The sequence below is a fragment of the Symphalangus syndactylus genome, chromosome 1 (assembly GCF_028878055.3).
Source record: "Symphalangus syndactylus isolate Jambi chromosome 1, NHGRI_mSymSyn1-v2.1_pri, whole genome shotgun sequence".
Lineage (NCBI taxonomy): Eukaryota > Metazoa > Chordata > Mammalia > Primates > Hylobatidae > Symphalangus > Symphalangus syndactylus.
The window spans coordinates 54,088,833-54,116,201 of record NC_072423.2 but is presented as its reverse complement, the minus strand read 5'-3'; the positions used below and the strand labels follow the sequence as shown (position 1 = coordinate 54,116,201).

The 27,369-nt window shown below is 39.9% G+C and overlaps 1 long non-coding RNA gene across 1 annotated transcript; it reads left to right on the top strand.

The window, feature by feature from the left end:
• The first annotated feature begins 1,729 nt into the window (after window positions 1-1,729).
• LOC129458819 (uncharacterized) lies at window positions 1,730-27,369 on the top strand. The gene is made up of 3 exons (XR_008649738.2): window positions 1,730-1,846; window positions 3,271-3,397; window positions 27,256-27,369. It is a non-coding gene; the product is annotated as an uncharacterized lncRNA (long non-coding RNA).

Genomic DNA, 27,369 nt, shown 5'->3' with positions numbered 1-27,369 from the left:
AGTTGTATGCCAGAACAATATAGTAATTCATAATCAAAAATATTTTTAATTATTTGGCAGCTGATGACCTCATAATGACCTCATATGATTTTGTAAAATGCAAGCATTGGAAACTCTGATTTTGCAAATCATTTAATTTCTCAATATCTAGGAAGTGTATTAAAAAGACTTTAATACAACTTATTAGCTATTATTCCCATTAGTCTTTAACTTAGAGACCCTTGTTTATGGTGCTAAAATGACATAAAACTGGGGTAAAAATAACTCCATAAATTGGATGCTTTATACTTTAGGAATGTACCCATTTTTTTTCTGAGCAGAGATCTATATATTAATGCCAAATTTCAGTTAATCTAGGAAGTTATCTCAAAAGTCTTTAAAAGTCATGACACCTGAGAATTATTATATATAAATTCTAATATTATGTTTTAATGGAAAATAAATTTTTACAATTATGTATTTGACAGAATTAGAAAAGATTTTAATCCTCTAAAGAGAAACTAATTCTAATTCAATGAAGCTGGCTTTCTAGGATTTAATTTGTTATATACTAGAATATGATATGGAAACATTTTGTCTGACACCTGCATATAGGAGGATATTCTGTTTTAAGACTATAGGTTTATATTTTTGTAAAAACTGACATAAAAACTATAGACCATTATTCATTATAGGGCTTATAAAAGATGTTTTAAATGAAAAGATGCACTAAATTAAAAGATGGATTAAATATTACTCTCAGTCATGATTCATGATAGACACCTATAACATAATCCTTTTATTGTAATCTTAAACTCTAAAGCCTGGATTATATAAGCATGGAAGTAATTGACAAATGCAGGCAAATGGGAGACTTGTGCCCAAATGAAAAACGAATATCTGTTTATAGCATCTAATAAATCTTTTTTTTTTTTTGAGACAGAGTTTCACTCTTGTTGCCCAGGCTGGAGTGCAGTGGTGCTATCTCACCTCACTGCAACCTCTGCCTCCCGGGTTCAAGCAATTCTCCTGCCTCAGCCTCCTGAGTAGCTGGGATTACAGGCACGTGCCACCATGCCCAGCTAATTTTTGTATTTTTGGTAGAGATGGGATCTTGCCATGTTGGCCAGGCTGGTCTCAAACCCCTGAGTTCAGGTGATCCACCTGCCTCAGCCTCCCAAAGTGCCAGAATTACAAGCGTGAGCCACCACGCCCAGCCTATAGCATCTAATAATGCTTTGGCAAAGGTTAATAAAATGTTTCTCCTACCTATGTGAATAATATTTAAAGAAAGACATTAACTTACCTATTACCATATATTCTTTATACTCAAAGTTATACTGTCCTTCTACAGAAGTGATAACGGAAATTTTGACCTTGTCTTCTGAAATCATGCAAAATATGCAACGAAGACACCCTGGACTGGGTTCCCCCCAACAGCAGAGCCTGAAACAAGATATTGCATGCAGATGGCTTATTTTGAGAAGTGATTCCCAAGGAATGGGAGTGGGAGATAGGAAGGGTTGAAATAAAGAAGAAGGAAAAGCTAATCAAAGGGGAATGTTATTGAGTTGGGTCACCACTGCGGGCAACTGCACCTCAATTCTCTTGGGGACCCTTTGAGGAATCGTGTCAGATACGCCTCAAAATTGCCCACCTGAGGGATATATTAGAGGAGGGTTTAGACTTTGGGTCTTGTTACTATTGTTCAAGGGTCACCTCATGAGATATTAATTCTACCCCACTTCCGGGTTTATGCAAACATCAAATGTGGCATCCCACATGGCAGCAGCAGAAAAGCAGTGGGGTAGAAGATAAGTGATAATGAGGTTACCCCGGAATGCAGTTGGTTGGCTGGCGTGCAAAGGTGGGCCTAAAAGGTAGACAATAGGATGCAATAAATATCTCATCTATAGATCTTCACACTAAACCGTTATTACTGCAAACGGTGAAAATGCAGAAAGACTGGCATTGCAGCAAATTGGTGTTTCTCAGCACACTCTGTTTTGTTTTTTACAAACACCTCCTATTGTGAGATACATAGAAAAGGCCTGGAATCTTGCTGGGTGTTGTCACCTAGATGGAATAATAGTGACACTGTTTCCATTTCTACCCATATTTGTTGCTTTGCCTTCCCAGGCTGCTCTCTCAGAAGTGCTTCATTCTTTGACTATAATTAGGGGTGGAAGAGGTAAGGTTAAAATAAATAGTCTTCACTTCTGCCTCCCCATTCTCCAGTAGAATGAACATGATGACTGAGGGAGGCTTCACCTATACCAGTGTTTGGAATGTACCATTTTGTGTCATCCTGGAAGTTTTTACACCATAATTCAATTCGCAGTGTGTGAGAGGTGAGTCTTTTATTCCTGAAGTAGAAACCCTACAGTACCGAACAGCTGTGGAGGGGAAGGAATGAAAGAGAAACAGGCTAATCCTCCCCCAGGTTCTCAGGCAGGTCAGTTCTAGGAAGATGTACAAATAAAGTTGAAGATATGAAAATTGACTTTTAAAATAATTATCCATATCTCTGTACACCTCAGAAAGTCTTTGTCTTTTTCAGGGATCTTCCCACTTTTGGATATCTGAAATGTGTATTTGTTTTTTTTTTTTGAAACAGAGTCTCACTCTGTTGCCCAGGCTGGAGTGCAGTAGCACAATCATAGCTCACTGCAGCCTCGACCTTCTGGGCTCAAGTGATCCTCCTGCCTCAGCCTCCTGTGTAGCTGGGACTACAGGCATGTGCCATCATGCCCAGATAATTTTTAAATTTTTGATGGAGACAGAGTCTCACTATGTTACTTTGGCTGGTTTCGAACTCCTGGCCTCAAGTGAACTGCCTTGGCCACTCAAAATGCTGGGATTAGAGGCATGAACCACTGGCCCAGCCTGAGGTGTGTATTGTTATTGTTCGCTTTGATGTTGCTCCCTGCAACCCGAATCATGCCTTACCGCCAATTCCTAGAAGCATTTATTCCATTGCCAACAGTGAACTTTTACAGGAAATTGGGCTGGGGAGAAGTTCTAAAGTATAGGCCCGCCCTCCCTTCCTTCCTTCCTTCCTTCCTTTCTTCCTTCCTTCCTTCCTTCCTTCCTTCTTTCCTTCCTTCCTTCCTTCTTCCAGATTTTGTTCTGTTGCCCAGGCTGGAGTGCAGTGGCGCAATCATGTCTCACTGTAGCCTCTACCTCCTAAGCTCAAGCAATACTCAGCTTCCTGAGTAGCTGGAACCACAGGTGTGTACTGCCTTGCCTGGTAAATTTTTTGTAGACACAGGGTCTTGCTTTATTTTCCAGGTTGGTCTCAAACTCCTGGCCTCAAGTGATCCTCCTGCCTCAGCCTCCGAAGTGTTGTGATTACAGACATGAGCCACTGTGCCCAGCTGAGGTTATTTTCTATGTAAATCTCGATGTTCTGGAATTGGTGAGTGAATAAAAGCTGGTGTCCTTGTCTTCATGCTTAACAGTATGGCATTTGAATACCTGTACAGATTCTTTCTTGAAACTTGTTTCTTAAAAAATCACAGGAGGTTATTCACCAAAGTCAATGAAACTGAAATGTTCTATGTCAGCAGGAGAGTATGACTAGAAGTGCTCTCATTATATCCATTGGAAGCATTTCCTCTGAACCTCAAAATATATTATTACATTTCAGATGACATTAAGAGATAGGTCTTTAGTCACGGAATTCTAGTAGGAGGGGGAAAAATGTAGTTTTGGTTATTTTCTTTATTATTGTTGTTAAAATGTGAATCATGCCCTTCAGTTGATGAATTCTCATTGAAGCTTCAATGGAAGGGGAAGATGAAATAGCATAAATGATAGCTATAATTAATTTTATACTAAGCTTCCTTGATGAAATTAATATTGTCAGATGGAAATGTAATTTAAGCAAAATATGCTTATATGCTCATGTAGGCTGAGTTACACATTTGGACTTTAAGAAAAAAATCACTCTTGCATTTCATAGAACCACTTACAAAATGATTTAGCTTAATTGTTTGTACAGCTTTCTAGACATTAGAGCTCTTTAAAGGAAATAAGGGCACATGAAATGAAAGAGAGAAAGACAAAGGGTCATTTTAAATTTGCTTGTATTATTTTGAAAAAAAACCCATAATCTTGCAGGACACTTCTAATTCTCAAAAGAACTAGTTTTTAACATATATGTTATTATACTCTGGCAGTGGTTTTGTGTTAGGAAACAAGAAACAATTCTGACAATTTAAAACAATCTAAATCTCAACTGAAATAAATCATATTGACTTGTTAAGTAAACTTCAAAACATATTGACCTAAGAGTCAGCAAATGTTAGTGAAAAATACACAAGTCAATATTCATTGCAGGCCTGAATTCTTTGTCTTTCTATGACATTTCAAGCAATTTTAGTAACTGGTCAGGAAAAAGTGAAAAATAAGAAGCACCAGGAGAGCTCACTGATTTCAGATAAAATTTTCCATGTTCTCAAGAAATACCCATAAACATCATACACTGACATTGATTATTATTCTGAAAAAAACATCTGCAACTTGTTTCTTAATATGAAACCAACCATCATGTAACATAATGGAAAGTTGCAAAATCAATCTTTAATATTTCTTCCCTTAAGAATCAACTTCCTGTTCATAGTCAATAAAATACTTATTAAATTTACCAATTACAAGAGCTAAAGGCTCATTGACAGGAATACAAAAACTCCAATTGATGGACCAGAAGAGAAAGTGGTTTACTGGTAAAGTCAGCATTCCTCTTTAAACCCACATATGGGAATATGTGACTATAATCTACCTTTTCTTCCTTCAGAATATATTGAATTTATGCAGTTGTGTTAAAGGTATGGCATATTTATGTAACTGTAAAGAACAGGCGAGGTTGCCCTAGTCTTTGTGATTAAATGTCTGGACTATAGGTCTTGCTCTTAACCACTACGCTGTACTTTTCTCTCAAATACAGCAGAGTAGATGTATCTAAGCAATGCTTGGTCCTTACCTCACTCCTATGGCCACATAGGTTAGCTATAAAATTTCAGGGAGCAAGAACCAGTAGGAGGAAGGAAAGATACTGACATTTATTTAGGGTTTACTTCTTGTGTTGTGAAATGTATAGCTGTTCTCCATGTGTAGTCTCATATTGTTCATTCAGCCACTCTGAGAAGTGATGTTATTCCCAATGGACACATGAGAAAAATCTCAAACAGATTGCACACTTAAAACGTGGTGGAATCAAGATTTTTAAGTTTAGAGACAGGGTCTCAGTTTTTCACTCAGGCTTAAGTGCAGTGCTACCATTATAGTTCGCTGTAACCTTGAACTCCTGGGCTCAAGCAAGCCTCGCACCTAAGCCTCCTGAATAGTTTGGACTCCAGGTGCATGTTAACCTGCCTGGCTAATTAAAATAATTTTTTTTGTAGAAATGGAGTCATGCTATGTTGCCCAGGCTATTCTTGAGTTCTGGGCCTCAAGTGATCCTCCCACCTTGTTCTCCCAAAGTGCTGGGATTATAGGGATGAGCTACTGTGCCTGGTCTGGAATTCAGATTTTTAACTGAGGCCTGTATGTTATCTCAGTAGTTATTTATTGCATCTGTGATTGTAATTACCCCATCTTTTTTGTTACTGATCTTTGTCTTCCAGCCTTGATGTATCTCTAACATCTCCAATTTATTATGTCACAAGCCATTCATTACTTTCCTTTTCAAAGCTGTTCCTCTCTTGTGCCCAGCCTCTCACAATAGAAAACTTAACTCCCCACTGCCCTTGCCCTTCTGGTTCATTATGTGTAATTACTCTTTAAGTCTTTCAGAGTCTTGCTAAATAGATCTCAGGTTCCTTTGCATCTTGATGAAGCATCTATTAATATTCTTCCTCACGCGGAAAACTACTGTAGACATAGACTCCTAAATACAGTGGCCACATGCTCCTAGTGGTCCCACATTGTGATCTGCTCTCCACAGTACAACTAGAATTATCTTTCTAAAGTGCAAATCCAATCATAACACTATCCTTTAAAAATCCTTGAAAGTCTCAACACAGTGTCTCCAGGATGAAAATCTAATTTCCTTACCCTGTCACAGTAACGAAATTTGCATTCTGGCTCCCATCTGCCTTTTCAACTCCACTCCTGGTTTTCATTCTAGTGTCCGTGTACTTCAGTTCCACAGAACAAGTTGCCATTCTTGACCTGAAAATCCTCCACTTGAAATGCCTTGATTTCATTTTCTTCCTTATTTGGGGGAAACCCTATGCTTTCTCTCTGGGGCCCATGTAAATGTCACCTTCTTCGCGAAGACCTTGACCAACCTCCAAGCTGATTTAGTTTGTCCCATCTCTGCATCAAGAGCTCTTTTGACCTGTGTGACTTCCCTCATTGTATTACATTAAAAAACAAAACCAGCCAGGCACGGTGGCTCACGCCTGCAATCCCAACACTTTGGGAGGCTGAGGTGGATGGATGTTCGAGATTAGCCTGACCAACATGGTGAAACCCCGGTCTCTACGAAAATATAGAAAACAAATTAGCTGGGCTTGGTGGCGCGTGCCTGTAATCCCAGCTACTCAGGAGGCTGAGGCAGGAGAATCACTTGAACCTGAAAGGCGGAGGTTGCAGTGAGCCGAGGTCGCACCACTGCACTCCAGTTTAGGCGACAGAGCAAGATTCTGTCTCAAAAAAACAAAAATAAAAAACAGAAAACAAACAACAACAACAACAACAACAACAAAAACCTATGTGTCTCCTCTGTGAGACTGACTCTCTGAAGGAAGAGTAAGAACTGGCTGCCTCATTTCTTTTTGAATTATAAATACCAAATAGTAGGCGGTCAAGTAGAATTTTATTTTTCTTTTTTGAGACAGAGTCTCACTCTTTCACCCAGGCTGGAGTGCAGTGGTGCAATCTCAAATCACTGCAACCTTCGCCTCCTGGGTTCAAGCGATTCTCCTGCCTAAGCCTCTCGAGTAGTTGGGACTACAGGTGTATGCCACCACGCTGGGCTAATTTTTGCATTTTTAATAGAGGCAAGGTTTCACCATGTTGGTCAGGCTGGTTTCAAACTCCTGACCTCAAGTGATCCTCCTGCTTTGGCCGCCCACAGTGCTAGGATTACAGGCATGAGCCACTGTGCCAGGCCAAGAAGAATTTTTTTTTTTTAAGTAAGACATTTTATAATTTTCAGGGCAATTGTTGTCAGGATTTTTGGCCACAAGTGAAAGAAATCCAATTCAAACTGGCCTAAGCAGAAAAGGAAGTTTACTGCTTCATGAAGTTGAAAAGCATGAAGAGGTCCTGGTCCTCAAAATGCCTCCAGGATCCTTGTCTCTCAGGTCTATGTGGCTTCATTCCTGGGTGGAATCTCCCCCGCAGCAGCTCCAGGGTAGTTACCCCCAGTGAAAAGAAAGCTTCTCTTTCCCAGACTTTCCAATTACAATATTGAAAGGGAGTCTAATTGGACCAAAATGGTTACGTACCCATTTGAAGCCAATCACTGGGTTTGAGAGTATGGGCTCGGTGACTGGCCTGCTCACTCTGCATGAGGGTGGGGGAGGCATGGCTTCCTGAGGAACACTGAGGTGTTGTTACCAAAATAAGGGGAAAAGGATGTTGGGCAAATAAGGCAACATATGTCTATTATAGGGTGTCAGGGTTACAAAAAAGCACTAGAATGCAAGTTAGGATTTCTGAGTTCTTTTAAAGGCATAATGTTTTCATTATATCAGTTGTTAACTTATATGTGAACTGTGGAAATTTGACCATAATGTATTCTGTGATTGTCTATAAAACCAGGAAACCCTAAGTTATATTAAAACTGGAAAAATTATTCTTTAGATGGTGGTTTATTGTAATCTTGTCAAATAAGTAATTCAAGTAATTCTGTGTTGACATAACTCCTCCCAAACCTATAAACTCAGTGAGCTCTAGTGTAGCTAACTAGAGGCCCTGCTACCCAGTAGGGACATCTTTGTTGCCAAGCCTGTAGGTGATACCCCAAGTCTTGAGGCATTTAGGAAGCCAATCAAAATGTATTACAGATATATTTGGGAAACTTGAGGCAGACACTCACTTCCTAAAGCATTGCATCTCAAAATGAAATATGGCTGAAACACCTGAGAATTTCCCAGTGTGAAATGATTTGGGTCTCTGTGCCAATTTCCCTATTCTCACCTAGTAAAGATTCAGTGAAGAAAATGAAAAACTCTCTAGGCACTCTAAACATAGAGAGATTTAAGACAGGGACTATCTTAGTCCATTTTGTGCTGCTGTAACAGAATACCTGAAACTGGGTACTTTATAATGAGCAGAAAAATGATGGCTCATAGTTCTGGAGGCTGGAAAGTCCAATATCAAAGTCCAGCATCTGGTGAGAGCCTTCTTGTTGCACTGTATATGGTGGAAGACATCACATGGTGCCTGAGAAAAAGGAGGCAAATCCACTCCCATGATAATAGCATTGGTTCGTTTGTGAGCACAGAGTCCTCATTACCTAAACACCTCCTCAACATCCCACCTCCCAAAATCATCACAATAGCAATTAAATTTCAACATGAGTTTTAGAGGAGAGAAGCACTAAAATCATTGAAAGGGATATGGGAATAAGATATAGGCTGAGATTCTAGAATGATCTAGAACTGACTCACTAGGGGAGCTAACATGAGTTCAACAACTCATCACTGTAGATGTGGCCCCAAGTTCAAAAAGTTGCTGCTGCTGCCATGCTCACTACTGAAACAGCCTCCTGGCATCCAGAAAGCTGGAAGGTGGACACCTGTGGCTGTAAGTCATAGATTAGAAAGCCAGAATCAAGAATCCACTACTATACCACAAGTGCATGTCAGCACCAGGAAGCTAGAATATTTCTGAAGAAAAGCTGTTTCTATAACCTTGCTTGCCAAAATAAACAGCCAAGGCTGGGCATAGTTGTTCACACCTGTAATTCCAGCCCTATGGAAGGCTGGGGAGGAAGGATTGCATAAGTTCAGCAGTTTGAGACCAGCCTGGGCAACCTAGGGAGACCTTGTCTCTCAAAAAAAAAAAAAAAAAAAAAAAAAAAAAAAAAAAAAAAAAAAATTAGCTGGGCATGGTGGCTTGTGCCTGTAGTCCCAGCTATCTGTGAGGCTGAGATGGGTGGATTGTTTGAGCCCAGGAGGATGGCGCCACTGCACTCCAGCCTGGGTGTCGGAGCAAGACCCTGTCTCAGAAAAATAAAAATTCAAAAAAGAAAAAGCAAAATAGACAGCCAAGATGAACAGGGAAATTGCCTCTGCCTGACATCCACCTCCCAAATCTTGTGTTGAGTTTCTCTAATATGCTAAGCCTTATTCGTATCCAGAATCCTAGTGATTTTTAGGTTTTCAACCTTTCCAACTAGAATGAGGCCGGCCGTAAGGGTGATTGAGAAAGCCAAACTGCAGTACCTTCCACAATGTGGTGAACTGTTGTAGGTTTTTTTTTTTTTTTTTAACACAGCTTTTCTTAATTATGTTACATGTGTAGTATTTGACTCATAAAAGTATAATATGTTTAAACGTATTGTGACACAAAATATATCTTAAAGAGCTTTCTTCATGAGTGGATGTGAATGGAGCCCCTCCCCTTTTTTTTTTAAACAGTGTCTGGCATATGCTTGTAAGTTGTTTCCAGTTTTTGCTGGAACTAAAACTGCAGCAGAAACATACTTACATGTACATTTTGGTGCATATGTGTGTTTTCATCTACCAAACATGCAGTTGGAATTGCCCCAAAAATGGCAGGAGAATTCCCACAAGAGAATGCCCCAAACCAGATTATGAGGCTGGTTGGGATTCCAAAGAAAGAAGCACTAAATACCGGGGTAATCAGTCCAAAGCGCTTATCAGGGGAACCTACTTATAGATTACTGCAGCAGTGTTTGTGATGGACATCAAGAGAAAAGGGGTGTTCTATCTAGGTCTGTCTACAGCAAGAGGGTCAGGGTATGAAGTTTGTGTGAGAGTTTAAGGAATTTGGTACAAGGCCAGGACCAGTTTCTTTCAGTGTTTTGGGTGACGACATGGATACCTTTATCAGTGCCTGGAAATGTTCAAGGTCCCAGTTTGAGTTAAAAAATCCTGCAGCTGGCTGGGTCACAGAGTGGTCAACGCACTGTGTCATTTCTGGTCAGGACACAAAAAGAAAGCTGAGAGGGAAGGGGGACACTACAAGTGAATGATTTTAGGGCACAGATTCCTAAAATTCAGAAGCATCCGTATTTAAATTTTGTCAGATATTGCCAAATTTCGAGAGCAAAAATATTGAAACAAAGTATCTCCCACTGACCAGTTCAGGAGGTTCTTGCTTGAAGAGGTCTCTTTTTTTTGATATCTGTAGTTCTAGGAATTGCCTGTTCATAGACTTCACCTATTTAAAAATTTGAGTTGTCATTTTCCTATGATTTAAGGAAATTCCTTTAATAAATAACATTTCATTGTCTATTGTGGGTTTCAAATATATCTCATTATCTGTCTCTTATAATTTTGTTTTATGGTATCCTTTTTTTATACAGAAAGTTTACATATTTATATCATCAGATTTGTCCATCTTTTTCTTTATAGTTTCTGTATTTTGAGTTGTGTTAGGAAGGCCTCGCATATTCTAATATTATTGAAATATTCTCCTCTATTTTATTTTGGATGTTGTCTTAGTCCATTTTCTGCTGCTATAACAGAATACCACAGACTGGGTGATTTATAAAGGACAGAATTTTATTTGGCTCATGGTTCGGGAGGCTGGGAAGTCGAAGAGCATGGTGCCAGCATCTGGCAAGGGTCATCTGTGGTGGAAAGCAGAAGTCAGTGCGGGAGACAGAAGGACAAATTGGGGGTCAAACCCCTATGATAACTAACCCACTCTTGTGATAATGGAATTAATTCATTCATGATGGCAGAGCCCTCATGGCCTGATTACCTCCTAAAAGCCCCATCTCTTAGTATTGTTACAATGGTAATTATTGTCAGGCCTCTGAGCCCAAGCTAAGCCATCATATCCCCAGTGATCGGCATGTATACATCCAGATGGCCTGAAGCAACTGAAGATCCACAGAAGTGAAAATAGCTTAACTGATGACATTCCACCATTGTGATTTGTTTCTGCCCCACCCTAACTGATCAATGTTATTTCTAATCTCCCCCACCCTTAAGAAGTTTCTTTGTAATTCTCCCCACCCTTGAGAATGTACTTTGTGAGATCCACCCCTGCCCCCAAAACATTGCTCTTAACTCCACCGCCTATCCCAAAACCTGTAAGAACTAATGATAATCCCACCACCCTTGCTGACTCCTTTTTCGGACTCAGCCCGCCTGCACCAAGTGAAATAAACAGCCTTGTTGCTCACACAAAGCCTGTTTGGTGATCTCTTCACAGGGACACATGAAACAATTATGTTTCTAACACATTAATTTTGGGGGACATATTCAAACCATAACAATAAAATGTTTGTGAAAATCAATGTTAGGGGCACAGCCCCGCACAAGACTGCTCTTATTTCAGATGCCAGTTGCAAGTTTGGGGGTCTCTGGTGCTACCCTTACTTCTGACCAACTAGCTACATATTCAAGGTTCCTATGGCTACCCTCAGGCTTAATAATTCACTAGAAAGACTCATAGAATGCCCCCAAAGTGCTATACTTATGATTACAATTTTAATATAGCAAAAAAATACAAATCAGAACCAGATAAAAAAAATGCATAGGTGGTGTCTGAGAGGGGTCCAAATGCAAAGCTTCCAGTTATCTTCTCCCTGTGGATTCCTTCATCATGTTACTGCTTCCAGCTCTGGTGTGTGACAATATTCAGAGTGTTGCTAACCAGGAAAGTTCACCCAAGCTTTGATATCTAAAGTTTTTATTGAAGTTTCATTGCATAGGCATAATTGAATTGTTGGCCATGTGGTTAACTCAATTTCCAGCCCCTTCTGTTGGGGAGATCAGTCTGATACCACGTGGCTCAAAGCCCCAACCCTTTAATCATGGCCTTGGTCTTTCTGGTGTGGCCAGTCCTCATCTTGAGTTAACTCTTTAGCACAAACTATCTAGGGGCCCATTATGAGTCATCTGACTATCAGGTGTGGTCTGAGGAACCCATTATGAATAACAAAGACACTCAATCACTGGAGGTATTTTAAGGGTTTAGAGGTTACTTCCCAAGAGCTGGCACAAAGGTCATACCTCTCTTTGGGTAAATTTACTACAGAGATGTAGTATTCTTTACTACACAGATGTTTTAATTTAAAAACTTTTAGATTTTTAACATTTTTGGAATATTTTTATGACTTGCGTAATATACAGATTAAACTTAATTTTTTCCCCAAATGAGTAGCTAATTGTTTCAATACTGTTACAGGAGATAGACATGACTGGGGCAGGAGAGGGCTCTTCCCACCACCCACTAGAATGGTTGGGTAATATATTCGGCACTGCATCTTTAAAAGTGATAAATTGGCAGCTGGCCCCAGGGAGAGGCCATTTTTCTGATGGTCCACACCTGTTAACATTAAAATGTTAATTGAATGCAGGCCCCAGAGAGAAGCAGCTTCTTGGGCATGCACATTAAGAGACAAAAATGGCGAAGTATGATCTTCCTGGATCGCTCCGCCCAAAAAAGGAATAAAGCCTCAGACGGGCATGCATACAAATCCTAAACATAGTGCATGTGCTCAATTCCCAAGGGTAAGGAGGCACCGCATGCAGAAAACCCACCCTAAGGGAAGAATCATGGGAAAGAGGTGAGCCTATAAAGTCCCAGGATCAAGTTTAAAGGTGCTTCTTTTGTCTCTCTTTTCTCCTTGACCTTCAGGGGCTCACTTGAATCTCTTCCAAGGATTCTTTACTTTCTTTGCTATTCTAAAGCCTTTTTAATGAACTCCCACTCCTGCTCTGAAACTTGCCTTAGTCTCTTTTTCTGCTTTATGTCCTTCAGTCAAGTTCTTTCTTCTGAGGAGGTAAGGACTGAAGTTGCTACAGACCCATCCGAATATGCTTGTGGTAACTCGGTGTGACTCAGATCTCTGCCACCACTAAAAATACCACTTATTGAAAATTATATCCTTTCCTATTATTATGAAGTGCCATCATAATGGTGTACTAAATTTTCTTCTGTATGTGGCTCTGTGTATGTATTTCTATTTTGGCTAATTCATCTTTCTATACCAGCATTAATATCACACTGTTCTAATTACTATAACTTTATAGTGTTTTTTTTAATATTATGCTTTGATAACTAGTAGATCAAATTTAAACTATTCTTTTCTCAAAATATTTTGGCTCTTCTTATACGTTTTCTTTTCTAGATAAACTTTATAATTTTGACAGATACACAAATGCATTCTCAATGAGATTTTTATTGGAATTACATTGACTTTGTGAATTATTTAAGAGCAATTAGAATATTGAGTTTTCTCACTCAAGATGATGATAATGTATTCTATTTACTCAGTTCCTCTTAAAAATGTCCTTTAGCAAAATATTATTTCCTGCCTGTATTTCTTGCTTGCTTTTAAAGATTATTTCTAGGTATACTGTTTCTTGGTATGCAATTGTCAGTGCATTTTTTTTTTCCTGTTTCTAAGTGAGTATTGCTTTTAGATAGGAAAGCAATGAATTTATGTTTAAATCTAGTGCATCATTAAAGTATATTTATTAGTCATCATAGTTTTTCAGTTACTTATTTTGGGAATTTTTAGATATACAATTATATCACCTCCACAAACATACTATTGTCTTCTCATGAATAAATATTAGGATATAGAGGTACAGAAAATAATGTGGAATAAGAAGTATTGTTAGCAGGCACCACTGTTCAGTTTATAATTTTAATGTAAATGTTTATAATATTTTACTTTTAAGTAAGATGTTTGTCATATACTTCTGTATTATATCCTTTGTCAATTTTAGTAAGTTGCTTCTATTTGTATCACACTAGAAATTTTAATCAGGAGTGAGGGCTTAAAGCAATACTAAGCAAAAAGAGCAATTCTGAAGGCAACACATTACCTGACTTCAAACTATGCTACATAGATACAGTTACCCAAACAGCATAGTACTGGTATAAAAATAGTCATATTAGAACAATGGAACAGAATAGAGAATCCAGAAATAAAGCCAAATCTTTATAGTCAACTGATCTTTAGCAAAGCATACAAAAACATAAAGTGGGGAAAGGACACCCTACTCCACAAATGGTGCTGGGATATTTGGCAAGCCGCAAAGTAGAAGAATGAAACTAGATCCTCATGTCTCACTTTATATAAAAATCAACTCAAGATGGATCAAAGACTTAAATCTAAGACCTGAATCCATTAAAGGTCTAGAAGATAACATCGGAAAAACTCTTCTAGACATTGACTTAGGCAAAGAATTTATGACCAAGAACCCAAAAGCAAATGCAACAAAAACAAAAACAAATAAATGGGATCTAATTAAACTAAAAAGCTTCTGCACAGCAAAAGAAATAATCAGCAGAGTAAACAGACAACCCATAGAGTGGGAGAAAACATTTGCAAACTATACATCTGACTAAGGACTAATAGCCAGAATCTACAAGGAACTCAAACAAATCAGCAAGAAAAATACAAATAATCCCATCAAAAAGTGAGTAAAGGACACAAACAGATAATTCTCAAAAGAAGACATACAAATGGCTGACAAACATATGAAAAAATGCTCAATATCACTAATCATTAGGGAAATGCAAATTAAAACCACAATGAGATACCAGCTTACTCCTGTGAGAATGGCCATAATTAAAAAATAAAAGATATTGGAGTGAATATGGTGAAAAGAGAACACTTTTACACTGTTGGTGGGAATGTAAATTAGTCCAACCTCTAGGGAAAACAGTATGGAGATTCTTTAAAGAATGAAAGGTAGTACTACCATTCGATTTAGCAATCCCACTACTGGGTATCTATCCAGAGGAAGAGAAGTCATTATATGAAAAAGACACATGCACATGCATGTTTGTAGTGGCATAATTCACAATTGCAAAAATATGGAACCAACCTAAATGCCCATCAACCAATGAGTGGATAAAAAAATGTAGTATATCTGTATATATATATATATATACCATGAAATACTACTCATCCATAAAAATGAATGAAATAATGGCATTTGCAGCAACCTGCATGGAGTTGGAGGCCATTATTCTAAGTGAAGTAACTTAGGAATGAAAAACCAAATATCGTATGTTCTCACTTGTAAGTGGGAACTAAGATATGAGGATGCAATGGCATAAGAATAACATAATGGACTTTGGAAACTCAGGGGAAGGGTGGGAGGGGGGTCAGGGATAAAAGGCTACACAGTGGGTACATTGTACACTGCTTGGGTGATGGGTGAACCAAAAATCTCAGAAGTCACCACTAAATAATTTATGCATCCAAAAACCACGTGTTCCCCGCAAATTGACATTTTTCTAAAAAAGGAGTGAGGGCTTAATTTACATAAGCCTTCTAAACTCCAAAAACACTATCTTATGTTATTTCATTTGTAATTTTTTTTGTAGTGGATGTGAGTATAGATAGAGTGAGAAGGGAAGAGGGTCAAAGACTAAGTCCAGGATCTCTCCAACATTAAGAGATTGGAAGGAAGATGGGGATAACCAATTGGATAGACTGAAAAGCTAGAGTGGACAGAATAGGAAAACTAAGAAACCAATGGCTTCTAAGCCCAATGAAGAAAGATTACCAAGAGGAAAAAAGGAATCCATTGCTTCAAATGCTGCTGATGGGTAAGGTAAGAAGAGGACTAGTAGAGCATTGACCCCCGGCTTTGGGAGTAAAGGGGTCACTGGAGCCCTCTACGAGAGTCCGACTTAGTTCACACTTTGCCCTGCACAAGTGATCTGCTTCTTACCTGTGTATTAAATTACATTTAGCTAAGAGTTAGTAAAGGTATTAGTCTTCTCAGACTGCCATAACAAAATACCGCACTCTGGGTGTCTTAAGTCTTGAGTTCCTTGAGAGAAACTTTTTCCGTTACACCTTCTGGAGGCTGGAAATCTAACATCAGGGCTCTGGTTGATTCAGTTTCTGGTGAGGACTCTCTTCCTGGATTGCAGGCAGCCACCTTCTCTCTATGTCCTCACATGGCCTTTCCTCCATGCATGCCCTTGGGCATTGGGAGATCATTCAAGGAAGAGAGCATAAGCGGAGAGAGAGCCCTTTGATGGCTCTTCTTGTAAGGACAATAATCGTATCACATCAGGGCCCCATCCCTATGACCTAATTTAACCTTAATCACTTCCTAAGAGGTCCCATCTCCAAATACAGCTACACCAGAGGTTAGGGCTTTAACTTATGTATTTTGAGGAACATAAACATTCAGTCCACAGCAGTAAACTATGGTTCATGGGTGAAATCTGGCTCTATCCGCTTTTGTAAATAAAGTCTTGTTGGCAAACAGCCATGCTCACTAGTTTACATGTTGTCTCAGCTACTTTTGTACTACAATGGTGAAGTGAGCAACTGCAACAAAGGACGTGTGACCCACAAAACCTAAACTATTTATTCTCTGGCCCTTCACAGAAGAAGTTTGCCAACTCCTACACTTAGCTTGGCACATATCTTAGTTTTTCTGAGACAAAATTGATTATTCTTCTGAACTCCTGTGTGTGTATGTGTTTTTTTTTTTGCCTGCCTGCCTACCTGCCTTCTTTCCTTCCTTCCTTCCTTCCTTCCTTCCTTCCTTCCTTCCTTCCTTCCTTCCTTCCTTCTTTCCCTCCCTCCCTCCCTCCCTTCTTTCCTTCCTTCCTTCCTTCCTTCCTTCCTTCCTTCCTTCCTTCCTTCCTTCCTTCTCTTGAGATAGAGTCTCACTCTGTTGCCCAGGCTGGTGTAATCGCGTGATCATGACTCACTGCAGCTTCAAACTCCTGGGCTCAATGATCCTCCTGCCTCAGCCTTTGGAGGAACTGGGATTGCAGTGCATGCCACCATGCCTGACTAAGCTTTTAAAAATTTTTAATTGTTTTGTAGAGATGGAGGGTCTCACTGTGTTACCCAGGCTAGTCTCAAACTCCTGGCCTAAAGCAATCCTCCTGTGTTGGCCTCTGTAAATGTTGGGATTACAGGCATGAGCCACTGTACCCAGCCAGTATTTATTTTCTGATACAGTCATCTGACTGTTAATTTATTATCATGTGTTGTTATTTTTAGGGGTTGTTATCTTGCCCCCCAATTACATTAACATTTCTTCAAAGGCAGAAACTGCTGTTTTCCTTTGTTTCTCCCACAGTCTTGTGCAGATAAAAAGGATGTAAAATAAATATTCATTAATTTATGTTACATATCTGCACATTTCGCTGCTTACTCTGCCCACAACTTCCAAAAAACTTGCATCACTCACAGCTTCTAGAAGGGGCAGGGCTAAATGCTATGGGATTATAGCCCTGGCCAGCAACGATTCAGATTCTTTTTTGAGAGTTTGAACTAAGACACTGAGTGGATGCTATTGGCATCCTGTCAGAGAATTGCCTCAGACAAATAAGAGCCACTTCTGGGGGTTAACATGATAAGGTCTCCCCGCTGTTCCTCTGCTGTTCTCCTGAGAGCACTCTTCCAATAAATCCCTTAAATAAAATTTCCCTATGTCAGGCTCTGCTTCTAGGGAGCCTGATCTAAGAGCTAAGACAAAGGCCTTCGGCTCAGACCAAGACTTCAGGGAGGTCCCTGTCTCAAGTAATTTCCAAGTCTGAATCAAATCTCCAGAAAGTATTATATCTCTAAAAATGGATTGCGGCAGTGTTAGAGAGGTGGGAATGCTCCCTAGTGCTCCTCTCATTGATGGAAATGGGGAAGAGAAATCCTCCAGTGGGCAGTCTTCCTACTACATCAAATTTAAAGCAGTTCACTAGCTTGTGAAGGAAATGTCAATAGGCTGATGTGGTTGGGGTTTGCTGAACCTGTCCTATAACTTACCATAATGTGGTCATCTCACCTCCAGTGCCAGTCACGGGTCCTGATGCAACAGAGTATGTGTCTGTGTCTGGGGTGGGAAAGGATGGTAAGGCAGAGCTTCTATTTCCTGCCGTATGTGCTTTAAACTGGTGCCATCTTGCAGACCCTTTTCTTTTTCTCCTCCATATTTTTGGTAGGCGTTCTGTTTTTCCTCTGTTAATATATGTTTGGAGGTAGTGATTAAATCTACGATTGCATCCATAATGTGAAAAACTGAGATAGGCTACAAGAGGAGAAGACTTTACTTGGAGAAAAATATCTTCATGGCATCACCTCAGGACAGAATAGCTGACTGTGATCTTGGATTGTTGGGTAGAGGTAAAAGCAATTATGGTTTTAATGTGGATACTTTAAATATGTCAGGTATGTACACATGCCTTTAGAATTGCAAATGCCACGACAGGGGGATGTACCAGAAAAATTTGATTGACTGTACTGCTTTGGCTCCTTCTAGAGAACCTACTGGGCTCACTGCTGCTGGTCAGAGCAGCTCTATAGGAGACACATCTCTCTCCCCGACCATTCCCCATGTGGCTACCTAAACCATTTCCCTTGTGGCTACCAGGCATGGACTCTCAGGCAAGACCAGCTGATGTCATGGCTGACCGATGCCAAGTCAGCATCCCTGTTGAGAACTGCAGTCAAGGAAAGGAGAGAGCATTGTTGATGGTTGGTTCTGAAGCCTTGAGCTTTAAGTTCATGCAGATCTAGGAACTGAAGGAACAAATAGTGGGCTGTCCACAGGAAAGGAAACCTGAAGGAGAAAGAAAAATGACAATGTTAAGAAATGATGAAGAGATAGTAATGGTGCTAAAGATGGTGAATAGGGTGCGGAGGTAACATTGGAGAAAGAGATGATGACAAAGACTAGAGAGAAGAAAAGACTTTCCAAAGAGATTGAGAGCGCTTTGTGCCTCACATTTCCATTCCCATCTCCTACCCCCAGGAGACACATATTTGACTTTGGAGCCCATCTAAAATAACAAATATCATCTCTGCTCTCTAAAGGCTTATAATATTAAAGAAACAGCACTCAGATGAACCATCATATACAGAAGATTGAGACATTAAATGCAGAAGGATAATTATACACAAAGCATAATACATTGGAAATAATAGTCTATTTTATTTGTTGCCCTTAGAAAGATTGTCTCACATTCTCTAAACAGACCCTTCTTTCTTTCTTGATCTGGCATGAGAGAATTTATGTTCCATGTAACAAGAAGAGCCTTGACTACAGTACATCAGTTAATGAGAGACATTTTCCAAAGCTTGGCAGAACAGAGTCATCAGGTTTCTAGATCCTTGGGGAGTAAGATCAGAGTCTACAGTGACCCTGTGAATTAGGAGGAGAGACTGGAAGCACGAACAGTGAAAGGTAGTGTGATTATGCAGGGGAAATAAAAACAACTTTTGAAAAACAATGGGAAGGCAATGGGCTACACGAAATATGTCATGTAATAGTGCATGTACTTGTAATGGGCAGTAATTGTAGAATAGAGACTGGATCTGGGCCAGCCATGTAGCCAGTTGGTTTAAAAAGCAAAATTAGTTCAGTGATAAGAACAGGCAGGGCACATTGACACTGGAGGAAATGTTCCTTTTATACTCAGCATTGTCAACTTCAGACCAGTAAAATGTAGTATTTGTTATTGCAGATTTGCCTATGCCACTCTTCTAAAAAATATGATTTCTGTTCTCCAGAGTCTTGCAGGCTAAAAGAGACAACACTCAGATTAACTTCTACATGAAGTCTTAAAGATTCAATGCAGAAACTTACAAACAAAGCATTGTAATACTTTAGGAACAAATGTTCTGTCAATTTAAAAAAGCACTTTCAGTAAGCCCTATGTTTTTAATAACAACCAATGTTCTTAATCACAACCAATATCTCCTATGTTGTTAAGACTTTGGAGGCAGAGCTGAGTTCAGAGGCTGCCTGTGCTGTCCACCTGCTGGGGCCCATGGACAAGCTGCTTAGCCACTTGGAGTCATAGTTTTTGATATGAATAATAGTGATGATAATAACCATCCTCTAGGGTTGCCACCTTTATGCTAGACATAGGAAATTTAGTTTGCTACAGTATTGCCACTTGATATGGTTTGGTTCTGTGTTCTCATCCAAATCTTACCTTGAATTGTAATAATCCTCATGAGTTGAGGGAGGGACCTGGTGGGAGGTAATTGAATCATGGGGGTGGGTTTTTCCCATGCTGTTCTCATGATAGTGAGTAAGTCTCATAAGATCTGATGGTTTTATAAAGGGGAGTTCCCCTGCACATGCCCTCTTGCCTGCAGCCATGTAAGACATCCCTTTGCTGTTCCTTCATCTTCTGCCATGATTGTGAGGCCTCCCTAGCCATGTGGAGCTGTGAATCCGTTAAATCTGTTTCCTTTATAAATTACGCAGTCTCAGGTATGTCTTTATCAGCAGCATGAGAACAGACTAATACACCACTCCTATTATGTTAGCTTCCTCCTCTCACATTTGGGAGCCTCTTTGTGCATTAGGGCTTGTGATCACCTGGGTACAGGCTGTTACTTTCAAGAGAAGCTCAGCTTTTTTTGTAGTTGAAAAATACATGAGGAAGTGTTAAAGGAACCAGGGAAAAAATATGTAGTGCCCTGGAAAAACCTGATCAACTCACTGTGTGTCCTTAGCCAAGTCACCTAACCTCTTTGGGCTTCAGTTCCTTCATATTTTAAGTTGTGGAGGGTGGGATGAAAATGAGAGGGTAATTGCTTGAGATGATTTCTAATATCACTTTCAGCTGTAAAATGTGAGGTTTCTCTAAGATCTAATTTTTCTTTGACACAAAGAAATCTAATTTTTCTTTGACACAAAGGGCTCTTACACAAAAGATAATGACCAGCTTTAATATATCTTCCCTGAGGACAGAAAAGAAGAAATAGGGTGACCGTTTCCCTAGATTTTGGCTGAAGATAAGGAAGACTTTCCAGACTGTGAGAATTATTTATTGGTGTGAATCAACAAGGGAGCATGGGATATTCGAGTAGGATAGATTTCTCTCTCTTTAGACAAAGTAGGATCCTGAACTGAAGCCTAAGTTTGCAGTGGAGGGAGGGTGAGTGCAGTGGAGGGATGTAGGGTGACGAGAGGGATGAAGAGATTAATGGCCTTTCTCTACTAGTCCCACAGTCTTAGGTGTGACTTGCCAACTTGCAGTCCTGGGTTTCAAGCAGTTTATGCTCCTTGGAGGGTCCAAGAAGCTTGGTGACTATCAGTGAGTCACCAACAGCTACCAGTGTGCTTTGCATTTTGACACAACAGGACTGTATGGAAGGTAGTAATTAGCACAGAGGACACAACAGGTCTCAACATCACCATTTCCAGTTAGTTTTTACTGTTGTGTTTGAAAAGACAGTAAAATTCTAGAGAAAAACAAAACAAAACAATGATTCTTCCTCCCCTAACCAACCCCAAGTTTCCAAATTAAGCAAGCAGTGAATCTAGTAGGGTGACATCACCAGAATAAAACCCTGTGGACTGTGGAGACCTAGTGAAGCTGTGGCTGTGATCCTCAGCCTTGCAGGCTGTGCCACCAGCCCTTTGTGAAAAGACCCTGGCCGGGCACAGTGGCTCACGCCTATAATCCCAGCACTTTTGGGAGGCCGAGGTGGGCAGATCACGAGGTCAGGAGATAGAGACCATCCCGGACAACATGGTGAAACCCCATCTCTACTAAAAATGCAAAAATTAGCTGGGTGTGGTGGCAGGCACCTGTAATCCCAGCCACTTGGGAGGTTGAGGCAGGAGAATTGCTTGAACCCAGGAGGCGGAGGTTGCAATGAGCCGAGATCACGCCATTGCACTCCAGCGTGGGCGACAAGATTGAAACTCCATCTCAAAAAAAAAAAAAAAGATAATAAAAATAAAAAAGGAAAAGACCCTTACTCCCTCATTAGGACAGCAGTTTTGTCAGTTACATTTCGACATATAGCCATTTTGCAAATGATGTTGCTCTTTTATTCTTTATTTTTCTATCAGCATTCCTCCTGTCTCCATGTTCAGTTTCTCTTAAACTCAGTCTCATTGTATCAGTTTTAGCTTTTGTTGCTGTTGTTTGTTGTATTTTTTTTTCCATGATGGGACTTTTATAGAAAATACTTCATTACATCTCAAGACATTCTTATATTCACCTACTATGGTTTCACTATTTTATCTGCATTTGTTCTCAGCCAATCTTATTACAACTTGGAACTGCTGAGGCCCCACTAGGGGGCTGCAAGTGCCGTAGTCAGAGCCCACTGTTGCTGCTCTCCCAGCAGAATTCTATCAAGACAGACATGCTCTTTAGAAAGGACTGCACAGCTGTGGCCGGATTGAACCACAGATCGCATTGTTTTGTCCAGATGCTGGAGCTGATTCTATCTTCAGAAAAAGAGGGCATTCAAAACAAAAACCAAAACCAGGTTTGCTATTTTAAATGACATCGAATCCTTGGGAGCATTGTTTTTTTTTGGAAGCCGAGAGGAAATGTCGGGAAGAGATAGGATGTATATAGGTGGTGTGAGATGCTTGCGGAGAGTTGTTCAGGGCTTTTCGGATTGGCTTGTAAGCCTCTTTCCTGCCTTGATTCTCTCCCCTATTTCAATTCACCTGATCCACTGCTGACACGTGGAACTTTCAAAAAACTCTGCAGTGATCATGTTGTTCCCTATTTCAGGAATCATGAATGATTCCACATTATCTAGACCCAAACTCCCAATCTTTCAGAGTAATGAGGATGCCTTTTAAAGTTAAAAAAAGAGAAGCACCTTATGTCCACATTAGAATGGATTCACTACACTTTTAAGTGCATTTGTATGGAAGTATTCACAACAGCATCTATGTACTTTAAATAAATAGTCCAGCTGGGAATAAGTGTTTATTTTGTCAGCTTATAATGCTTAGCTCACTTCTGAATTCCTGGACCCCTTGTACTAATCCCTTGGTCCCAGGGTTCTTTGAAGCTTGGATCAGAAGTAGTACCCTGGAGGACTAGACTCTAAGCATTGCCCGGAAGTGCTCCTTGGTCAGCATCCTCTGATTCCATTGACCTTCCCCAGGTAGATGTTTTCTAGGTATGTCCTGTCTCCTATCTTTCTGGAGCCCCCTGGACTATTCTCTGGCCTTCTTCCTCCCTCTTTTCTGTATTTTGTTGTTCCCTCTTAATTGACACATTCCTTGCAGACCCAGATATACTAAAATATCAACTCATTTAGAATATCCTTGCAATCCTAAATATCCTCCCACTTTCTAGTTAGCAGGTACTCTGTTTTCTTCCCCTCACAACCATACTCCTCTACTGGATGGTAAAACTCAGTTGTTGAATCCCATCTACACTCAAGTCTCCCAGCCCCTGCCTCATGTTAGGCACTGATCATTTTATACTATTATACTTTATATACCTTGTCTCCAGTTATATTGATACAGAGTTTCAATTGCTGGTTAAGTGATCTTTACAATAGATGTAACAGATAAGAACTGCGTTAATGACAGATGCTGGCAGTAAAGAGTGTTAAACAAGCAAAAAGCTTTAATGGTGATAAATTTTGTAGGAGTAAATAAAAAGAGCTCACTTGACTTGTGGCTCTCCTTTATCGGGTCTCTAGGGGTAGCCTTTTCTGCATGGGGCTGCTACAGCTTATTTTGATCTATGGTCTTTCTAAGCATTTCATTTTTGGCATTCCAAAGATGACCATCTTGGGAAGACTAAAACTGACTACTATGTACTAATTAGTTAAAAAACAACCTTCTGAATGATTAAGCAATATGTCTTACAATGCCATTTCATTTTGGTAAGAGGAAGAAAGTGGTTATAATTATTGTCCTTTAAAATATAAATTCAACATTGTCATTATTCCTGGAACATAGTTGGCACTCACTATATGTTTATAAATTCTGGAATGGTGGTTGATCGACAGCGATTCTCTCAATTCCTACTTGTTTATTCATGCGTTGATTTGATTATTCAAGGAGTATTGAGTGCTGAATACGTGACAGATGTTGAATCAAACATTAAGAGGATAATAGTAAACATGCTAAACATAGTTATGGTCCTCAGAGGCCAACATTCTGGTGGTTGAGATAGATGACTGATAGGCAATTATCATGCAGTGAGGTGAGTTCTATGATGGTGGAAGGGCAGAGGCTCTGGGAATACTTGGAAAAGTCTCTTAACTTGGATGGGGGTGATTGGGAGATCAAGAAAGGCTTCCTGGAAGAAGTAGTATCTATGCTGAAACGTGGATAAGGAGTAGAAAATAGCCATTTAGATTTAATTAGGAATGACAGTCACCAAAGTGTTATTATGGCTTTGAGTCATAAGGCATCTACTGAAAGCTTTCAAGACGAAGCCAGCCATAGGAAGAGAAGATTGTATAGGAGATGTTCAACATCATATTTTGTAGGACGTCAGGGACCCCAAATGGAGGGACTGGCTGAAGCTGTGGCAGAAGAACATAAATTGTGAAGATTTCATGGACATTTATTAGTTCTCCAGATTAATACTTTTATAATTTCTTACGCCTGTCTTTACTGCAGTCTCTGAACATAAATTGTGAAGATTTCATGGACATTTATCACTTCCCCAGTTAACACTCTTATAATTTCCTATGCCTGTCTTTAATCTCTTAATCCCATCATCTTCATAAACTGAGGATGTATGTCACTTCAGGACCCTGTGATGATTGCGTTATCTGTACAAATTGTTTGTAAAACATGTGTGTTTGAACGATATGAAATCTGGGCATCCTGAAAAAGAAAAGGATAACAGCGATTTTCAGGGAACAAGGGAGATAACCATAAGGTCTGACTGCCTGCGGGGCTGGGCAGAACAGAGTCATATTTCTCTTCTTGCAGAAAGCAAGTAGGAGAAATATTGCTGAATCCTTTTCCCAGCAAGGAATAACCCTGGGGAAGGAATACATTCCCAGGGGTAGGTCTATCGATGGCCACTCTGGGAGTGTCTGTCTTATGCGGTTGAAGATAAGGGATGAAATATGCCCTGGTCTCCTGCAGTGCCCTCAGGCTTGCTAGGATTAGGAAATTCCAGGCTGGCAAATTCTGGTCAGACTGGTTGTCTGCTCTCGACCCCTGTTGCTTGTTAAGATGTTTATCAAGACAATACATGCCCAGCGGGACATGGAACCTCATTAGTAATTCTAATTTCGCCCTGGCCTTGTGATCTTGCTCTGCCCTTCTGCCCTTGTGATCTTTTATTGCCCTTTGAAGCATGTGATCTTTGTGACTTACTCTGTGTTTGTACCTCCCTCCCCTTTTGAAATCCCTAATAAAAACTTGCTGGTTTTGCGGCTCAGTGGGCATCATGGAACCTGCTGATATGTGATGTCACCCCCCGGAGGCCTAGCTGTAAAATTTCTCTCTTTGTACTCTTTCTCTTTATTTCTCAGACAGGCCAACACTTAGGGAAAATAGAAAGAACCTACGTTGAAATATTGGGGGCTGGTTCCCCCAATAATCATAAGTGATGATGAATATTGGTTTTAATATTGGCACTTTGGAAACATAAATTTATGAACTATTTTTTAGAAGATTAACTGCTGAGAATATGAGTAAAAAATGCAACTTTTTACAAACATCCCTGAATGAGATTGTCTTCTGTCTCTTTTATGCATGTAATTTGTGAGTTAAAAGTTTCACTGATCTAATTTAAACAGGTCAGAATTATTCACTGAATGAGCAAGTACTGTCTTGTCCATCTCCTCAACATTTCTCAGATCTGTAAGTCTTACCTCTCTCCATTTCATCCTTTAAAGTTTTGCCTTAGAACCCCCAGTGGCTACCAACATCTCCTCAACATTTCTCAGATCTGTAAGTCTTACCTCTCTCCATTTCATCCTTTAAAGTTTTCCTTTAGAACCTCCAATGTCTATCAGGAGATACTCTCAAGTGGTCACAGGAGGAAGGGGCATGAAGTATCATCATGACATGGCTCCACCAGTTTTTTGTCTCCCCACTCCACACACCCTCCTGCATACTTGTAGCCTACCAAAAATTTCATGTTCTTTCCTTTTATCTTTCTTTCATGTTTTTGTAGAGATGGGGGTCTTGGTATGTTCCCCAGGGTAGTCTTGAACTCCTAGGCTCAAGGGATCCTCCTTCCTCAGCCTCCCAAGTAGCTGGGACTACAGGTACATACCACTATGTCTGGCTTTCATGCTCTTTCTTGTCTCAGGACATTGCACCCATTTCCTCTGACTGTAATGACCCTTTCCACGCCTCCACCCCACAAGGAAGTTGTGTCCCAAGACCTAGATCTGACTTCATTTCATCTTTATTTTTCTGTATCACAACTCCATTTAGGGAAATTTATAAAATCTTCCCCCTGTAGAATAATTTATTTCTAAGAATCACATGTCTTTCAACATGCCCTATACTAGTCATTTTCCTGGAAAAGAAGGGTAATAGAGTTAGAAAATTCAAAAGGTAGAATGATAATAGAGGTAATTTAGTTCCCTACCCATCCTCTCCAAATCTTGGATCTGAAATTGAGGAAGGTTCTGAAATTTTTCCCAAGCTTACGCAGCTATTAATGTTATATCTGAGTCTTGAACTCTCTTCCTGATTATAGATCACACCATCCCTTTTCCCTTGTGGGAATTGCCCACTCCTCATTTTTACTTCATGTGGCTCTGATGGAAATAACCACACCCCTAGCTCCAAAGGTGGGTATGTGACCAAAATCTGGCAGAGTAGTTCATCCCCCTACTGGTTCAGGAATGGACTTGTGACCCAAGTTAGGTCAATCAGAGTCACATGGAGACTCTGATTGGAGCCCATGGGCAGAGGAGTTCTATTCATGCCAAGTCTACTCAAAGGGGAGGACATGAGCCTGGAGGTTTCTGGTCCCACCCTGGGGAGACCATGCCTGAGAAGGAAGCACACATTGAATAAAGAAAGAAGGAGAGGGAGATACTGACCTTGTTAAGCGAGCTGAACTCTGATTTCTCAGCTGCATGAGGCAATGAATTCTTGTTTTGCTTAAGTGAATTTGATTTGAATTTCTTTTCCATATAATAAGAGTTCTAACTGATATATCATGTCTTCTGATTTCAAGTCCTATTATAAAAATTTCTAACATTTTTATTGGTGTGAAAAATGTTCATTTTTGTAAGGAGAATATACAGTGCAACAGCGTATGTTTAACCCTGTGGATTTAAATGTAACTTTGGAAGAACAAAGTAGCTTCAGTTTTTTTCAACCAAACCTGGCAAGTGAAGTTCACCTCTACTCAAGTCATTCCTACATAGCTTTATTTTTTAGTTTTTTTTTTAATCTTTTTTTTTTTTTTTTTTAGACAAGGTCTCGCTTTGTCACCCAGGCTGCAGTTCAGTGGTCTGATCACAGCTCACTGCAGCCTCGACCTCCTGGGCCCAAGCAATCCTTCTACCCCAGCCTCCTGAGGAGCTGA